Consider the following 9077-nt stretch of genomic DNA (forward strand, 5'->3'; position numbering starts at 1 on the left):
AATGCTGCCTGCTCGAAGGCGCTGGGAGCTCAGCCCAGGTGGTCACGTCCTGCTGCTGCAGCATTGGGGTTAATGGCGGAATCGCAGTGACGCTGAGACACCCGTCACCCAGAGAGAGAAATGAGGACAACACAGAATGTGGGAATTTCATACAGTTTGACTTGCCTGCAACAATCTTCCACCCCCGCCTACTCTATTTCTTTGAAATGTCACAGCCTTCTTGGGTACAGTGAGTGAGAGCGTGCACCTTGGGGACTGCTCAGCCCATTTTTCTTTAAAAACTGCTATAATCCATTTACTTCATTATGTCAACTTTGTAGCACATTTATTACACAATTTGTCAACCCTAGCTATTTTTTTAAAAAATCAACATGGAGTCTGGCCAGTGTGGTTCAGTGGTTGAGCCTCATCCTATGTACCAGGAGATCATGGTTTGATTCCCAGTCAGGGCACAGACCCAGGTTGCAGGCTCGATCCCCAATGTGGGACGTTCAGGAGGCAGCCAATTAATGATTCATCATTATGTTTCTACCTCTCCCTTTCTGAAATCAATAAAAATATATTTTAAAAAATAGTATGGAGCCTAGAACATGGATCCAAAATTGCTTATAAAGCATGGTTATGTATTCCCTTTTAAATGCTTTTTTAGCCCTAACCGGTTTGGCTCAGTGGATAGAGCATTGGCCTGTGGACTCAAGGGTCCCAGGTTCGATTTTGGTGAAGAGCATGTACCTTGGCTGCGGGCACATCCCCAGTAGGGGGCGTGTGGGAGGCAGCTGATGGATGTTTCTCGCTCATCCGTGTTTCTAAATATCCCTCTCCCTTCCTCTCTGTAAAAAATCAATAAAATATATTTAAATAAATAAATGCTTTTTTACCTCTCTTGCTACCATATAAGAAGTGTCAGCCTTCAATCGCCATAGAGGTGGCCTTGTGTTTTAATAGGCATTTTACTAAGTAAAATTGGATTATTTCATTATATTAAAAGTATATTTTTGTGGCAGGCCATTGTGTTCTCAGAAATGACATTTCATTTTGACAGTTTCTTATCAGAGCTGTTTAACTCCTAAGACAGTTGACAGAAGGCAGTAAGGACCCCCTTGAGTGTTGTTACCAACACATGTAGACACACACACACACACACACACACACATGCCTCTCCTGATTCTTTCAGATAAATGTAATGTTTAGAGATTGGCCAGGTTCTTGTATTGCAAGCTTAAGAAAAAGCTTACCAGACAAGATAATATATGCATTTTAGGGTACCCCATGCAATGCGGAGGCACCAGATACTTTTTGGCTGAATTTCAGGCTTACTCATTCTCCTTAAATAATACTGAAATCCAGTCCCTGAAGACAAGTGATGATAAAGAAATGCACATTTTGAGCAGCAGTAGTTACCAACAATCAATTGGAAAAACATCATTTGAATTGAAAGCTTTGGTGAGGGTACAAAGTAGAAGCCACTCAAACACACTTCTGATGGGAGTGTAAATTGGTAATTTATAAATAGATAAGTAGATTGATAAAGACATATTCTTAAACTTTCTATAATCCTTTTGACTCAACAAATCCACTTGTGGGAATTGTTCCTTAAAAAGACACATAAATCAATATACAAGGATGTTTTGCTCTGTGTTACTCATGAAAACAAAAAATTTAAATGGTACTTATTCAGCAAAGTGGGAAATTTTTAAGTCGCTTATGGTACGTATATAAGGTAGAATACTATGCAATCACTGAAAGTTAAAATGGAGGAAATCCTGATATTTTAGGTGCAAAACTGGAGAAAATGTCCACTGTGATACTAACTAGTGAAAATGCTTATCTGCAGGGAAAATGCCTAGGAGGGTGTATCCCCACATGGGAGCATCGGTCTCTCTGGCAGAAGAGCATATGACTTCTTTCTTCTTGGTGCTGTTCTGTCTTAAAACGTCTCTTTCCATGTTTATCGCCATTGTTATATTTTTTTAAAGACAGTAGGGAATAATACCAGTAATTTTATCTGGCAACTGAGGATAATGGAGAGTAAGAGATAAGTAAATGAGAAGAAATTTGAAAAACTGACTTTTCAAAGCCATTGTGATAACCACCAAATACTACAAACGCCTTGTTAAAGACTGGCTTGCGTAGTCACATTCCAATTAGAATGGTGACGGATGAGTTCCTATTACAGGCAGCGAAGGTATTTCTAGGAACCCTGATGCCAGACCTTCCAGAGGAATAAGCGGTGTCTTGGATAAGCATCAGCAGCTCAGGCAGTGCATTTGCTTGGTCGGGGATCTGAAAGGTAGTGCTTCTCTGGGTTTGCTTAACTCTCACTTCCCTCTGCATGAGGCTGTCACTAGCCCTGTTTTTTAAAGCAAGTGTAGCCTAAAAATAAATAAATAAAAACATAGATTGTGAACTGGGCCACGCCACATAAAGTTTAGTCACCTTGTGCCAGTGACTTGTGCCGTTTATTCATAGTGAAAAGAAAGAACGGTAGCCAGCTGCCGCAGGTGGTGCTGGTGAAAATCCTTTGCTCCTATGAGAAAGCATATGACCAAATAGGAACGTAGGAGAAAGTTCTTTGTAAACTATGAAATGGCACCTTAATGTAAGGACTAACATCCCCCTTCCTTCTCTCCTCAGCACTGTGCATCACTTGTTCTGTATATGAGAACCCAAACTGGCTTAATCTCAGGCTCAGCTGATTGTCCCTGTTTGAGAAAAATCACCCCCCAGGCTTGGGGGAAGTGTTCAGAAGCTGCAAAATCGTTTCCATGGTATGATTCAAGTGATGCGAGTGTCCGTAGATAGCTAGGATCTTTTCCTGCTCAAGGGTCAACTTTCACCTTCAGAGGGGCAAAGAAGTAGTGCATAAGCATGATTACCCGTATGGATGTGGTCCATGCCTTTCTGTGGCTAATATTGTCAAGGACTATTGACTACGAAGCAGCTAGCTAGCACAATGCCTAGCAGTAATGCAGTTCATGTGCAAGCTCCTGTGATTGCTGCATTGCTTTCTGGGTAAGGTGTGTCATGCACATATTTTGGGGTTAGCTATAATGATTTTCTCATAGGGGTTTTAGATTTGCATGGACACTTTTTATATGGATACATGTAGAAAATTGATTAATAAATAGCATGACAAGAGTCCATAGAACATTTGAGTGCTTAGTCAGGTTCATATAAGCTACCTTTTAGGGGAATGCCTATTGAAGATGAAATCAGAAGGAATTCACAGGCTACACAGGCTCTTCATCTTCCAGAGCAGTCAGTCTTTTAAGCCTAGGCACTATTAGGATTACCTGGGGATCTTTTTTGTTGTTTTTTAAACACGTTTTTATTGATTTTAGAGATAGAGGAAGGGAGAGGGATCGAGAGATAGAAGCATCCTTGAGAAACATCATTGATAGGCTGCCTCCTGCACGCCACTACTGGGGATAGAGCCTGCAACCCAGGCATGTGCCCTGACCAGGAATCGAATCGGTTCATGAGTCAATGCTCAACCACTAAACCACACCGGCTGGGCTGGGGATGTTTTTTTAAAGATACTGAAGTCTGAGCCTTCAGAGATTCTAAACTAATTACTTTGGGGCTGGGGGCCAGGCATTACTATTTTTAAAAAATTTTGCAGATCAGACCAATATGCAGCCAGTGTGAACAGTCCCTGGCCTGGTGAAATGCATCAGAATACACGGAGAGCTGGTTGAAAGCCTGGGCCTCGCCCTCAGCGTTTCTGATTCCGCAGGTCTGGGGCGAGACCCAAGGTTAGCACTTCCATCAAGTTCTCAGGTGCTTCTGTCACTGCTGGTCAGAACTACTGGCCTAGTGGAAAGACCAGTAATTTAGGCTTGAGAAGAACTGGTGAGATTCTTGACCTGTGAATCATCTTCTACAAAAGGAAATTAACTCATTCACATACAGCTTATTGTAGAGATGGACAGAGACAATATTTTGAAAGTCGTGTACAGAATGTTTCTAATGCTGTACAAACCCAAGGCAATACTGTTATCTCCCCACACCTTGAGAGCCCATGAGATAAAGTGGAGTGGTTCCCAGGAACATGAAATGTAATATAAAATGTACTTTATGTGCAAGCATTAGGTACTTTGAAAGTTTTAAAAACGTGGGTTTAAGGTGGAGAGGGGTTTCCTACAAAAAGAAAGAGATGACTCATTTTAAGCATGAAGCATGACCTTGCCACTCATATTGCAAGTTGGGAGAGTACTAGGTTATTAGGAGCATCTGGGGAAATCTGGCTGGCCTTGGGTATCACCGTATTGATTACGATGCTCTTGGATTTTAAAATTGAAATTATCCTTAAGATTGAAGACATCCTTGGATATTCAGGGTAGCCTTGCTTCCCCACTGTACTAATCATTTCTCAGGTTTCTTCTAGACCACTGGTTCTCAACCTGTGGGTCGCGACCCCTTTGGGGGTCAAACGACCCTTCACAAGGGTCGCCTAAATACATCCTGCATGTCAGATGTTTACATTCCGATTCATAACAGTAGCAACATTACAGTTATGAAGTAGCAACGAAAATAATTTTATGGTTGGGGGTCACCACAACATGAGGAACTGTGTTAAAGGGTCGCGGCATTAGGAAGGTTGAGAGCCACTGTTCTAGACATTTCTGGGAAAGGCAGTTTTCCACCTCTCAGCATCAGGAGTGGGAGTGGGTGGAGGAAGTTGGGCACATTGGGATCCAGGAGCACCCGGAACAGGAAGGACCATTCAGCACAGACTGGGTCTGCACCTGGAGTTACCTGGCAGGAACCACAGAGTCTGCAAAGAGCCCAGGGCCAGATGACAGTCGCACACAAACACTGCAGGTCAGAACAGCACAAAGGGTAGGCAACAAACAGGCATGAGGACAGGATTGAGAGAGAAGTCGGGCTTGACTAGCAAAGTCCACAAACTTACCAAGGACTTGCTTCTCTGGGGAACAGAAGGCTTTTGAGAACTCTGTTATGATATATTTGCTTGTTCATTCCCCTTTCCTCCTAAACATGAGCTGGCAGAGAGCAGGAAATGAAGGGGAAACAGAAGTCTAGTTGTGTGTCGGTCAGTTGGATTTCCATTAATTAAGTGTTGACAATAAATGCATGTGATTTAAGCCCGGTTAGTGTGGCTCAGTGGTTGAGTGTTGATCTATGAACCAGGAGGTCGTGGTTTGATTCCTGGTCAGGGCACATGCCCGGGTTCCAGGCTCAATCCCCTGTGGAGGGCGGGGGGGGGGGGGTCCCCAGTGGGGAGTGTGCAGGAGGCAGCCTATCAATGTTTCTCTCTCATCATTGATGTTTCTATCTCTCCCTCTCCCTTCCCCTCTAAAATCAATTAAAATATATTTTTAAAAAATGTGACTTAGGAACTCATGATAAATATCTAGCTGTCATTCCATTGCAATGGTCCATGAAGTGCCCCTACTATGCCCAGAATGACTCTTTCAGAGGTTTTTGACTAGCACTATATATTAGAAAGAATGAACACCTGACTTCAGCCCTTTTAGATGTGAAAAAGAAAAGTGCTAATACCATTTATAAGGCCATGCTCAACTTTTAGCCCTACTACTACCATGTGTACACACACATACACACACTTTGGCTATTTTGCTCAACTCAACCCTTTGCTTTCAGCTCCAACATCTCCAGATGCCCACCACCACTCTCTAAGGTGGCTTTTCAGGGAGCTTCTCTGTCCTTGTTGGTTTTCCTTAACCTCATCTTTCATTAAGTGTCTTAAATCATCCCCTTTTGAGTACCATTTGTTCCTGCAAAAACATTTGACCTGTATAGCCACTCGTTAGCTTTGTGACATTTGGGCAAATTATGTATGTCTTTCTTACATACATCTATAAAGTGGGTGAATCTATAAAGTGGTCATTTGAACCATGTCAGAAACAAAATCCTAGAAAATTTGATAATCACAGCAGAACTTATATGAGCATCTTTCCCCTGCAAATAGAATCTTTGCACGGTTATCAAAAAGAAAAAGTAGGTCTAGCTTTCTGTATTTCTGGCCCTCCAAATTAAACAGGTTGTGATCAAGGCCCACTGGAAAAATTCTAAGACAACCATCTTTATCACATTGATGGGGCAGGGAGTGGCTTCGAAACTGCATCTGAAAAGGTGAGATGACAGAGGAGAAAACCATACTCTATGTAAATAATGACCATTATAAATATGTTGATATATCATTTAGCCTTTGAAATACTATAAATGTGGTCTAATATTTTATGAACAGCATTCGCTAAAATTGGCTCTATCCCCACAAAATAAAATCCAAACTCTTCATTGTGGCATTGGAGGCCATTCACAGTCAGAACCTACCCATCTTATCAACTTCATCTCTGGAGACTTCCCCGCTCACCCCTAGCCTAGACAGGGGTGGGGAACGTCTGGCCCATAGTCCATACAAGGCCCGATAAATCACTTGGTCTGACCCTGCCAAGGCATTAAGGGTGAGTTAAATGTTTGACCAAATATAGCAGGCTAATTTTTAAGTTGATAATTTTATATGGCCTGCGAATGATGTGAAAAATATCCAAATGGCCCTTGGCAGAAAAACGGTTCCCCACCCCTGGAGTGTGTAGACACATTGAGTCACCACCCCTCAAGCCCATGTTCACACTTTGGGAAATTTCTGATGGTAGGCCCTCTTTATTTGTGCTTTCCAACCTTATTTACCTAATAGCACACATAGAATATAATAATTTTGCATGGCAAATACATAAAATGGAAGGATTTGGTGATATCCATGGGCTTTTGTTAAAAATTTACTTTTTCTTTATGTAATTATCAAATATAAAGTGTATATTAGGGAAAATAATTCTGAATTTTAAATATGTTTAAATAAAATACTTTAATGTTAATGATAAACTTTACATAGTCTTTCTATTAATGTATTTCTTAAATATCTGTTTATAATGCTTAAAATGTTTCCATGTTACCCCTGAGCAAAAAAAATGTAATGATGATTTTTTTCAAATTCTAAGTCTCCATTGATAAGAAACTTTCCTTACACAATAGGTAATAAAACTTTATAAACTATTGGTTTTAAATAATTCAAAATTTATAAGGCAATTGATATATTTAAATACCACAAGAGCTCTCTTATTGACAAATGCATTTTTTAAATTCTTATGATAATGTTAATTGGTTTTTTAAGTCCAATTGAACTTTTTATATAATTCATGCCAAAACTTAAATTTACTTATTCATTTGTAAAAAAAAATAGTTATTAACATTTTATTTTATTATTGTCAAGTTCTAGTCTAGTTACTACTGTGATTCAGCAGTGAACAACAACAATGAAAAATCTCTGCCCTTATGGAGATTACATCCTACTCAGGTGAGGCAAACAATAAACAAAATAAATAAATGAAATATTTAGTATGTTTATGTGGTGATATGGAGAAAATGAAAGTGGAAAATGGGGGATATTTAGCAGTGGCAGTGATGGCCAATTTTGAATACAGTGGTCAGGGAAGACCTCACCAGGAATGTGATATTTGACAAAGACCTAGAGAAGATGAGGGAATGAACCAGGTGGCTCTATGGGAGAGCATTGCAGGCACACGTAAGAAGCATATGCAAAGCCCTAGACAGGAGTGTGTCCAACTAGTTAAAGTAACAATGATGACAGCTGTTGTAAATTGAGCAGAACTACTATGGCAGGCAATAGTATGGTATGAAATCAGAGAAATTTTAGAGATCAGATGGTGGAGAATTCTATAGACCTCTGTGAAGACTTTCTAAGTGAGATGGGAAGCCGATGCAGGGTTGATAGCAGAGGAGGATAAAACATTTATTTTAAAAGATGACATTCTCTGCTCTATTGAGAATACACTACATATTTGTCAGGGTTCCCCAGGGATACGGAAACAATGGAATATATAGAGATCTAACTAACAGGAGATTTATTATAGGACTTGGCTCATGCAGCTATGGAGGCCAAGAAGTCACACAATCTGCCGTCTGTAAGATGGAGACTCAAGAAAACTGGTGGTGTAGTCCCAGTCTGAGTCCAAAGACCTAAGAACCAATGCTGTAAGTCAAAGTCCAAAGGTCTGAGAACTGGGAGAGCTGATGGTATAAGTTCCAGAGTCTAAAGGCCTGGGAACCAGGAGCTCCAATGTCTAAGGGCAGGAAAAGACAGATTCCCCAGCTCAAGAAGGTATGAGATAATGTGCCTTTTGTTCCAATCAGGTCACCAATGGATTGGGTGATGTCCACCCACATTGGTTAGGGCGTATCTCCTTACTCAGTTTACTGAATCAAATGCTCCTTATTCAGTTTAGTGAATCAAATGGTAATCTCTTCCCAGATCAGGCCCCAATACACACCCAGAAATAATGTTTTACCAGCTAACTGGGCATCCCAAGTCGACACATAACAATAACGATTCCAGACTTTGCATACAAAAAGGACAAGGACTGAAATAGAGAGGACAATTAGGAGGCCTTTGCAATAATTCAGTACTGAAGCGATAGACTAGGAGAATGAAGATTTCACAACACACCCTTTGGCCCATTTGTCACACACCGGTGCCAAAATGCAACAGCTGGGAAGTTCTGCTCTGAAGTCCCCAGAGACTGAGCAAAGAATAGGTACATAGACATATAAGTGTTTCAGTTCTAGATTTTATTTTATTTTTTAAATTAAATCTTTATTGTTCAGATTATTACAGTTGTCTTTTCCCCCCATAGCTCCCCTCAACCCGTTTCCCACCCCACCCTCTGCCCTAACTCCCCACCCACTGTCCTCATTCATAGGTGCACAATTTTTGTCCAGTCTCTTCCCGCATCCCCCACATCCCCTTCCTCCCCAAGAATAGTCAGTCCATTCCCTTTCTATGCCCCTGATTCTATTATAATCACCAGTTCATTCTGTTCATCAGATTATGTATTCACTTGATTTTTAGATTCACTTGTTGATAGATGTGTATTTGTTGTTCATAATTTGTATCTTTACCTTTTGCTTCCTCTTCCTCTTCTTAACACTAGAAAGACTGAAATTTAGTATATACCTATATTGCCCAAAAGCAGTCAAAATGACTGCATTGTGAAAGAATAACTAATGTGTAC

The sequence above is a fragment of the Myotis davidii genome, unplaced genomic scaffold (assembly GCF_000327345.1).
Source record: "Myotis davidii unplaced genomic scaffold, ASM32734v1 scaffold96, whole genome shotgun sequence".
Lineage (NCBI taxonomy): Eukaryota > Metazoa > Chordata > Mammalia > Chiroptera > Vespertilionidae > Myotis > Myotis davidii.